Genomic DNA, 11149 nt, shown 5'->3' on the forward strand with positions numbered 1-11149 from the left:
TGTGCTGTGCTCCTTTAAATACAGAATACAAAAATTCTTCAACCAGACTTACTGTGTCTCAAAGTCAGTGCATTGACTTTACTTCAATTAATTATTCCTCCTTGATAAGAGTATCCAATGAAAAGACTATGGAAAAAAAACTCGAATTGTAGAATTAAAGCGTCGACAAACTATGGACATTTACAGATCAAGAGGAGGATCTGTGATTTTGAATAAAAGAATGTATGAAATCTGGGCCAAATAGCCTGGCAATGGGGCCAGGGAGGCTATTCAACACCATTGAAAAAAATTTTAAGAAACGGCTATCATTAAAAACTCAATTACATTAAAGCATAAAAAATGCAGCCCATCATTTACCAGTACATAGAATCAAATTTAAAACAATCATTCAAATAGTTAAAAATCTAATAGGGGTCAAGTAAATCTTTATCCTAAATCTTCGCAAGATTCCAGATAACTTTCACCCTTCTTCCTGCCGCTTATAAACTTGGAGTAGCGCACCAGAATGTGCAAGAACATAAAACTGGAGTGTGAGCTGCAATAAAAAAAAAAAAGTCTTCTTATATTCGTTGCTTCTTACAAGAACCCCACATATAATTTTTTGTCAAAAAGGAAACTTCTAGCTATTCCAACCTAGTCTGCGGATTATGGGCCTGTTCTTTCATAGGTAGGGATCTCCCATACGAAAATCTCTGGCAGTGATCAGTTATGCTGGGAAGTAAGTTCAACATTCAGTATAAGCTAAATTTGTAACCTAACCAGCTAACCTTGCCAAACTTTATGAGGGGGTCACTAGGTGCTTCTGGGTCAGTTCTCCATCCAGAACATTTCTGGTAGCATCTTTTCTTTACCAAAGAATGAAAAAAATTCCAGAAATTTAATTTTGTACCCTAAACAGCTATCTAGCTAATTTAATTTTGTACCCTAAACAGCCAATTTAGCTAAAGATTTTTTGATAGGTATTAGCAGTCTTTGAGAAATGATCGAGAACGCAAAAGCTTCTTGCAGTGAATTTTTCATAGATATGTATGCACTATTTTGCAACATTCAATCATACAATGTAATGAGCTGATCTAGCACAATATATAAAGCCTGATAAAGAATCCAGCAATGAATAGTTATAGCTTAATGGAATTTTCTAGTTTTACATGGGGTTTATCGATTTTCTCTCATTACCATTCTCATCACTTGGCGCCACCCAGATTTTCAGTTCTGTCTACAAGGAACTTTACTAGATATTACGGTACTCATGAAAACACTTTTTGCATTATCCTAGGTAGGTTCTTGAAACTCTTGCTGGAGAACTTTCTTGGTTTTATTATCACTGAACTATCAATTACAGAATGTAAGGGACAAAGCTATTTCAACGCATGGCGTGCTTCTGTTCTACTCGATATATTGACAAGATGTAAATAACGTAACACTTTAGGAAGCAATAGCATGAGAGTAGTGTTTCTTAATGTTTCTCATTACATAATACGAGCAATATCCCTCTTCAAGCTGGAGGTGACACCTCTGGTCTCTCAGCCTAAATGCTAACAAGTCTAGTGATCAGAGTTGAACAATTTAGCAATTAAACAAATTCAGACAAAGTAGCTAGGAGTACCGAACATATGCTGAAAAGCGACCGGGGGTAGCAACAAATGCTACCCCTCGGGTATCAGCATATGGTAAAAGTCAAATAACTGATGTAGCCAAGGAAGGGGCTGATATGAGATACCATTGGGTTTCTTCGACTTCACTGACTTCCAAACCGAGCAGTTTGATTGTAAGTATTGGTTTGTTTCTTGTATTAGTATTATAGCCATGAATGGGTTTGCTCATCGTATTAACGCTACACGTAAACAGATCTGTTCGTTGTATGCTGGAATTATTTCATTCAGAGAAGTTACTAAGCTTGAAATCCTAGCATATTTTAGTAACTCAAGCTATCTTTAACGTTAGGCTTTCCTTTGAAAATTAAATATTAAAGTCACATCTATAAACAGTTTTCTTTTACATTTACGATCAAGTTACATTGGTCTTTAAAGAATTTTTTTAACCCACATTTTCAAAGTTAACTTCCTATCAATTGTGGATAAAACTACACAATTAAAAAATCTTTAAATATTGAAATTTTCACGATAGGAAAACATCTACATTACCTTAAAACTCTATTAAATATTAAAAAGACTGCATTAGGATTTGAGTACAAAACCTTACAATGTTGCATCTTAAGTTATAAACAAAAAATTACATCTAAAATTAAATTAATTTACAACAGTTAAGAACACTAACAATTTACAACAAAGCAATCTAATTCAGGCACGTTAACTTCGAAAAATGGCTCGTCTAACGCACTTACTACCTTAAAAAAAAAAAAAACTCCCATGCCCTGCCTGTAGGTCACACGACCTACAGAACAGGGCATGGGCCTCCACCCCTACAGGGGCACCGCCCCTACAGGGGTGGAGGAAAAAAAAAAGTGGTTGGTAGACTATACAAAACATGAAGACACCATATTCGTTCAATATGCCAAACTTCGATTATTAAACCATACCTGTGAAATACTGGTTTTCCCTCTTAAAAGCACTTCCACAACAAGTTGTCCTGTGATGAGAATGTAGGTTTGAATTCACTAGCGCCTGAAAATGGAAGTGAATATCAATTATGGTATTTACGATGACCGTGTATGCTAAATTAATCTTTCATGACTAATGAAAAATTTATGACCAACCACTATGACAAGATGTTGGGTAGATATATAGCATCGAAAATGGATAAGGTTTTAAAAAGTTTGAGTCTTAAACTTTTGGCATCTACTTTATTTTCAAGTGTAACAGACTAGATACCAACCTTTGGAACCAAAAATCTCCAGTTGTACACTAAAATCAAGTGTTCACGAAGGTTACGTTGTGCTTAGTACAAATACTAAGCTGGGATTGCCAATCCTGAAAAATAAATGCAATTTGTAGTATGGACCCAATAAAATTACATCGGACACGTTGGACAAAACTTGAAAGGATATATATATATATATGAGTAATGAAAACCGAAAAACAGGTAATACTTCTGTGACGTAATTTTCGAAGACGCAGCAATTAAAACTTACCAAGCTTAACATTCATTGTCTTTAATAGGTTTTACATTCATTATGTTATGATAGGAAAATTTGTTCCGAGTAGAGTACCAGTTCATCTAACCGGGAACCAGAGAAGAAAATACTAAAAAAACACAACCAAAAGTATTATCTAACTATAAACTTCGGTGTAAAGTCAACCAACATAAAAATAAAGAAGCATAATTTCAAAAAGACGTGCTCAAGGAATGGCATGAACAAAATCATCAGTCCTATCACTAAATGACAATTTTAAAAGCCAAGATCACTCGAAAAACTACTTAATATCTAACAAGTTAAAAAATGAAAACTATTTAATATTTAACAAGTTAAAAAACAAAAAACCTATGGTAATAAAAACAAAACTACACGTAAACTTAGCGTCTGTAAGTTACCAATTCTCCTCGGTCAGCTCTCAAAGGTGGCAGAAGCGTACACACTTTCTCCACTGAGCAGACACGATATGGTCAAAAAGCACGGTAACACTAATAGGCTTCGTTAAACGCTACAACCGAAGTACTCGCTGCTGAGATGAAAGGCCAGAATGGATTGTTTACACTGTCGTCAGTTTTCTTTGACGTCACCATCAAGGACGATGGAGTCAGTATTTCCTAAATGGACGATGTACCCCAGAGACAAATACGACCTTGTTATTTTTTAAGAATCTGAAAAGAACCGATCATTGCCGTAATTTAAGGTTATCTGCATTGGCACTCTATAAACTGCCTTCTGAAATTGGCTGAGATAACTTAACAGGATGTTATTTTGGGTTAATTTTCCAAAAAGTAAGATTCAACTTTACACGATAGGTCACGCTGACAGAACCATTCATTTACATACCATGATCTTTAACAATACTATTAACCATCAATTTTCATTGCTTTATTACTGAAAAGAGGGACTTTGATATCTTATATTCTCGAAGGACTCTGAAAATCGTGATTATTTAGCTGATGATGGCCTGTTACTCAGCTAGCGTTCTGGGTGAAGGTAAATTCTTTGGTTTGGCCTCCATACCATGAAGGCAAAAAAACATTGCCAATCATCATGGTTTATAGCAAAAAAAAAAAAAAAATATATATATATATATATATATATATATATATATATATATATATATATATATATATATATATATAGCTATAAACTTCCCTTTGTGTACTTAAGTCTAGAATGCAAGACGAAGCTAATGTGAAAGGCACAATACGTGTGTACCCCGTAGGGGCTAGTGCAGTCAGTGCACCTCAAGGGGTGCACTGTAGGCATTACTAAAGGTTCTTTGCAGCGTCCCTTCGGCCCCTAGCTGCAAACCCTTTCATTCCTTGTACTGTACCTCCATTCATATTATCTTTCTTCCATCTTGCTATCCACCCTCTCCTAACAATTATTTCATAGCGCAACTGCGAGGTTTTCCTCCTGTTACACCTTTCAAACCTACCTATTCTCAATTTCCTTTCCAGCGCTGAATGACCTCATAGGTCCAGCGCTTGGCCATTCCAATACGTGCGCAAACGAAGCTTGACCCACTGCTGATGAGTCTGACGTATAGACTTACGCTTAGGACGCGGCGAAAGCTATGTAAGTTTCCAGCACCGGAGATTCATCCACGAATCCGCAGTACGATTATGACATAGACCATCGCCTGTTTATTTCCTGGAGACATCTGCTGTTGCTGGGAAACGACTCAATGTTAAAAAAAAAAAGTAGAAACGTCACGGTACATTATCATCATTCACCTCTCCCTCTCCGGAACCGCCTTGTCAGCAGCGTCCAGAGAGCGAAGGTTCCAATTCTCCTTTTAGCGTGGACTCGGGAGGTCATTACCACAAAACATTTTTCATGACAAGGCTTTGCAATTTAGTTGTGAGCTATTTTTCTCTCCACTGGTAATGAGAGAAATTTGAACCCCATTTGCATATAGACGAGTGTCTCCAATTCCTTCGATAGTAATGGATTAAATGATTAGCATTAATTAAATTCGGCCTCCATTAACGCGCTTTGCGATCAAGGCCACTGATAACTGATTATTCTTACGAACTTTAATCGCAACACTCATTTTATGACGAGGAATCTTAGTGTAGTCCTTTTCATAAATGACGACAAACGCGCCCGAAAAGCGGACGCATGTTAAATGCTTCCTGGAACACAAAGGAAGGCGGAGATTTCCACATTCAGGAGGTAAATTAAGGATTGATCAAACTGGCTAACACGGAAATTCTCGCATTACTTTGCAAAGCGTATTTCGGTTATTTCCATGAGCAATTAATTTCCTCTCTGCCCTCCTTTACTCTCAAACGAACATCCTAATCTCTCCTTCAGACGGATGACTGACTGGCTCTATTCCATCCAGCTAACGGAAGTGATCCTGCTCTTCTCGAGGCGTTGAGATGAAAATTGGACCGAATTTTGCACGATCGAAATCTGTTTTATTATTTCGTCTCACCTCGCAGAAACAAAGCAGACAGTGGACTCGGAGACTCACTTAGATATAATATGCGATTACCGGTACATGTTCAGAAGCACAGAAGCTCGAATTTGATTCGGTAAGTGGGAAAATAGACTTAGACTTGTTCGACCTAGCTGGGACTTCCTCTCCCATTAGGTGATAAGATGTAGCCTACCAGCTGCCAAACGCTTCCAGATATAACTTCAGATCACCTCCCTGCCATAACTTTCAGTTGCATCTCTCTCTCTCTCTCTCTCTCTCTCTCTCTCTCTCTCTCTCTCTCTCTCTCTCTCTCTCTCTCTCGGGCACTGACGTGAAATAATTCGATTAATTAGATATGATTTCGCCTATGGTTCTGGTACTCAAACGTAATTCTATATATTCTGTGTTAATATCATGTGATATAGATTATGGAATGACATGTCTAGGGTAAAACTTTAAAAAATCTAAATGCAAATTTCAGAGATCAGATATTCCTACTTTGCCTCCCTGTTTTCATTAAATAATTTAACAGAGTTATGAATTTCAATAAACGATCATAATACTATCAATGACGAAAATTTAAATTCTTGCACGGTGTGTGGGGGTGGAAATTTCTAACAAATAGAGCTATGACTGAAAATCACCAATATCTGGAACAGCAAAAGATATAAGAAAAAGTAAAACATTTTATCTTGTCGGTTAAAACACATCACAGTCAAAGAATAAATATTCTAGAATCAAAGTGATGTGTTTCGGGAAGAACCCGAGTTTGATGGACAACAGATATCGGTTGCTCCCGCGGATATTAACCAGACAAGAACACATCCTCTCTCTCTCTCTCTCTCTCTCTCTCTCTCTCTCTCTCTCTCTCTCTCTCTCTCGACACTATCAGGCGAGACCAGATATGGAGGCTGCTTCTAACGCGCAGCTTATTATTGGTTTATTGGTTCAGTGAATGATAGAGAATGCCTACGAGAGTGAGACAGAGAAGGAGAAACAGGGGTGGGTGGCAGCGGAGGAGAAATCTATCATTCGACGCAGGAACGCCCTCTCTCTCTCTCTCTCTCTCTCTCTCTCTCTCTCTCTCTCTCTCTCTCTCTCTCTCTCTCAGAATACCAGGTTTACTTCGCCTCTTATCCACTTACACCTTTATCCAGCTTCGTTTATTTCTTGTGGCTTGAGCACACAAACACGGTTCCATAATCCAAAGGCGCGGGATATGTTACAAGCAGTAACAGCGTAAAATAAAGAGAATTACCAGGGTAGTCCCATTCGTAAGACTGTGAGGAATAAAAGAAAAAGAAACTTTTTCCTTTTATATATATACTATTTAGTTCTTTACTTTCTAATCATACATAGGTGCTCGTTAAACTTAAGATTAAGTTAAGATTGGACAGGAAAGACAAAGTTATCTGGGTAAGCGAAGAGGGGAGCCTAGTCTCAACAGACAAGAATGGGAAAGGGTAGACCCACCGACAAGACAGACAGATTTTAGTCCAGGCCCAAAGCACAGGTTTTTCACTGTATTTTCTAAGTAAATTCTTGAAGGTCTAGCTATATAATCCATATCATTCATTACTGAATAATTTGAAGCTCTTCGGAAAAAGACAAAGAAAAACTTTTCTTAATTATAATGCCTGAAAAATACGACATTTTGCAAACATTTTTTCGCCAGATATTAGCTGCTGTTATAACGCCGGTGTATTAGTTGGATCCATCATTCAAGCGCTCAGTCCATGAACTCAACTTGAAGACTTGAATTTAGGGAACTTCTATCAAAGATTAATGATCACGCCACAGCACAGTGGGCCAGGAGGTGGACAAAAACCAAAAAAAAAACTATTGTTTAGTTTATCAAAATTATATGAAAAACGTAAATTAGAATAATTTTTAGAAAATGAACCGCATATTATATCATTATTTAGGGAGTACGGGACTGGCTGGTGCTATGGTTTTTAGATGCAATCGGCCAACCACATTCTCTCCCAGTATGCAGTGATTAGTCTACATCAGATTTGTGTGCCTGTAACATCTGTGATATTAGGTCCATATTTCATTAGTTTATAAAAGATTTTCAACAAGTTTACTACGTGTTTTTTTGTGACTAAACATTTCAAATATTGTGTATAACATGCAATTAATCCATGTTATATTGATATATACAAAAGTACTTCAAATATTTTTTATTTAACAAAAACAAGTTTGCAGAGATTTTTTCGCTTGCATTTGCTTCATAACTGTTATGGACTTTATCATACTAGAACTTGTGTAAAAAGTAATAAAAAAAACTTGTTTTCTTTGCACCAATTTGCACTTCAAGCTTTTGTGGGCAATAATAACCGAAGCGCTACCTCCCTTATCATGACGCCATTTAGCCAACGATTCTGAGTAACGAACGCCATTAGGTGACCAGAGTTGCCAACGATTACTTCACCGTCTTAAACATGGTGTTTTCAGTGGGACTGGCGCAAATCCAAGTCTTAAAAGTTGGAGGGGTTGGGTTGATATGAGTTTTGGATTTTAAAGCTGTTCAAAGGGTTTGCTTGGGTTAGGGCAGGAAAATATCTAGAACCTGTAAATTAGAAGACATGGAGCCATTTCCATAAGGAAATCTTTACCAATAGATATCACTGAAGACTTTGTTTCAAGTTTAACAAATGACAGTGAAATGTTGGAGTCAATATCTGCTGATTTTCTCAAATACTTTTAAATCTAAATGGGCAGCTGTACAAAGGAGCAAGATTTTAGTTTACAAAAAAATATGATGATTGAATGAATAACATTGCATATAAGCGAAAAGAAAGTGCTTATGCAGGTCTCGATTCGTCCTAATAAGACCTTTGAGCCTGAAAAAACAGAGAAGCGTAAATCAGAACAGCTACTTCTTACCTCGCCGGGAAGAATGTTTTATGCTACATCTAAGATTTTAAAAACAATAGGGTACAAAAATTTAGCTGAACAACTTTCAAATGTATCATTGAAAACAACTTTTTGTAACAAAAATTAATACTGTTCCGAAAAAGCATTGGCTCAGGTAGTATTTGATTGTTCACTAAGTAAGAGATGTTTTCAACTCTTAAGGTCTGGAGCTACTGAAAGTAATAGCAGACTTTAGCCAACCTATAAATGTATCCGGGAAGCGAAAGAAGCGTGCTTGCCAACACCTGCTTCTGAATGGAGAATTTCAGATTATAGTGCAGAAATAGATTTCCAGGTTTTGATTGATCACACAGTTAAAAAAAAAATTATGAAAATCGCCGATTTTGAGAAGCTCGAAAACTTAGCAGTTGATAAATTATCCCTGGAGTGTAAAGTTGGTTTTGATGGAATATCAGGACAAAGTATTTTTAATATAAGCAAAGCCTCTCGGCTAATGTTGACAGAAATCTTGCGGCAGAAAATAGTCTTTTTATAACGAACATGGTTCCTCTTGAGCTAAATGTAACTTTAATGAATCCTGAAAACAAGTTGTCATCTGGAAAAAAAAGTATCATCACCAGTTTTACCAGACCACTGAGCTGATTAACAGCTCTCCTAAAGAAACTAGACAAGTTAGACTTTATTTTACGTGAAGAACTAATTGGTTATAGCAACGGGACCTTTATTGTGGAATTCAACCACATTATAGCGAGAAATGAAATTCTATCACCAGATAAATTATTAACTCTTCATCAGCAATCGTAACTCCGGCCCATCAATGATTGATCAACCAACTCGGCCAAAAGGGCTGTTGTCATCTGGAAAAACACAAAACCATCATCACCACTCTTCTGTTGACCAATTACATTCAAGTTTTCGATGAAACAGTGTTGGCTGATGAAGAACAGTTTATAGAGAAATGTATTTCAAACTTACGACCTAAATATCCGATGATTTATTAATTCACCACAATGAAAAACCATGATTGATGGAAAAGTCAACAGATCAACAGTTAGAAATTCGATGCAGTGTTGTTCGGCTTAAAACCTAAATAACATCACGCATGGATTAAGTCAATAAGCATTGAAACACGGCTTATCTACCCTTCATGGATTAGGTGCAAAATTTGATATACAGAAATGGCAAGCACGTACTTCTGAAGAAAAAGAGTCAGTAAATAAAAGGAAAGAATTGATTCAAAAAAAGCTTTCGTGATGAAGTAGGTTTAGTAATTGATGGGCCAAAACCAGATCTAATGATGGAAACACTGCTCGCAGTTTTTTCAAGAATGCAAAAATTGCATCCGGAATTACTGGCCTTGATTAATCCTTTGTTTAAAACATTATGTGATTTTATCACCATTGTCATCTGGCCTTGATATCGATGCAGACACATGTTGAAAGGTTTTGCTTGGACACTGCCAAATTTTATGTACAAAAATATAACTGGTACTTCATGCCCCAAAGCTTGCATCGGTTATTAATTCATGGTGCTTCAGTGATACGCAACTTTAATCTACAATTGGCATATTATCTGCGGAGGCACAAGAAGCAAAGAATATAGAATTCAAGAAGTTTAGGGAATCTTTCACAAGGAAAACATCACGAATAAACAAATGAAGGTTTAATGAGAAGATTACTTTGTTCGTCTGATCCCTTGATAAGTTGGTTTTGATGGAACATCGGGCAAAGTATTTTTATATAAGGCCTCTCGGCTAATGTTGAGAAATCTTGCGGCTTAGTCTTTTATAGGAACATGGTTCCTCTTGAGCTAAATGTAACAATGAATCCTGAAAACAAGTTGTCATCTGGAAAAACACAAAACCATCATCACCACTCTTCTGTTGACCAATTACATTCAAGTTTTCAAAGAAACTAGAGACAAACATCTTGTTCCAAAAAACAAAAGTGGAAAAAGGTTTGCAAAAGAAAAGAATGCTTGATGGAACTAAAAAGTAAGATGAAAATGCAGAACAGAAGATTATACAATCAAAAGAAAATGAAAAATGGAACCTAGAAGAAAAGATCTTCCAAAATATCAAGTCGAAAATTTGTTTATATGCAATTAATGAATGAAAAAAGGAAATATGTTCCTTGTTATTTATAAGAGTTTTAAACCTAGAATTGACAATGAAGATAATGATACAGAAATAAGAGATGAAAATATTGAATACTTATCGGATATAGATATTAACCAAAATTGTTATTCTATTAATGAAATTAAAAATGGATCATTAGGACCAGATGGCGTACCTGCCATATTGTTAAAGAAAGTGGTTCATTCAATCGAAAGCCTCTAGCAATATTATTAAGACAAAGTATAGATACAGGCAAGATTTATGATGAGCATAAATTAGCATATATTACTCCTACTTTCAAAAAAAGTGGTTCAAGACTAGAGGCAAGTAATTATAGGCCTGTGAGCCTGACATCTCATATGAAAGTTTATGAAAGGGTAATGAAAAAATATACTGAAACATTTAATAAAAAGATAGATTGTTCAATATAGGACAACATGGTTTTGTACCTGGAAAAAGTACACAAAAACTGTTAGTCCACCATGAAACATATATAAAAATATGATAAATGAAAAGATGCAGATGTGGTTTTACCTAGACTTTGCAAAAGCTTTTGACAAGGTAGATCATAATATATTAGCGAAAAAAATTAGAAAGCATAACATTGTTGACAAAGTAGGAAGATGGA

General features: G+C 36.1%; 1 long non-coding RNA gene across 1 annotated transcript; it reads right to left on the reverse strand.

The window, feature by feature from the left end:
• Nucleotides 1–2626, reverse strand: LOC136835050 (uncharacterized). Its single transcript, XR_010851967.1, has 2 exons — nt 2540–2626; nt 1–535 (listed from the first exon to the last, which is right to left on the reverse strand). It is a non-coding gene; the product is annotated as an uncharacterized lncRNA (long non-coding RNA).
• Between the last annotated feature and the right edge of the window lie 8523 nt (nt 2627–11149).

Source organism: Macrobrachium rosenbergii, chromosome 54 (assembly GCF_040412425.1).
Source record: "Macrobrachium rosenbergii isolate ZJJX-2024 chromosome 54, ASM4041242v1, whole genome shotgun sequence".
Classification (NCBI taxonomy): domain Eukaryota; kingdom Metazoa; phylum Arthropoda; class Malacostraca; order Decapoda; family Palaemonidae; genus Macrobrachium; species Macrobrachium rosenbergii.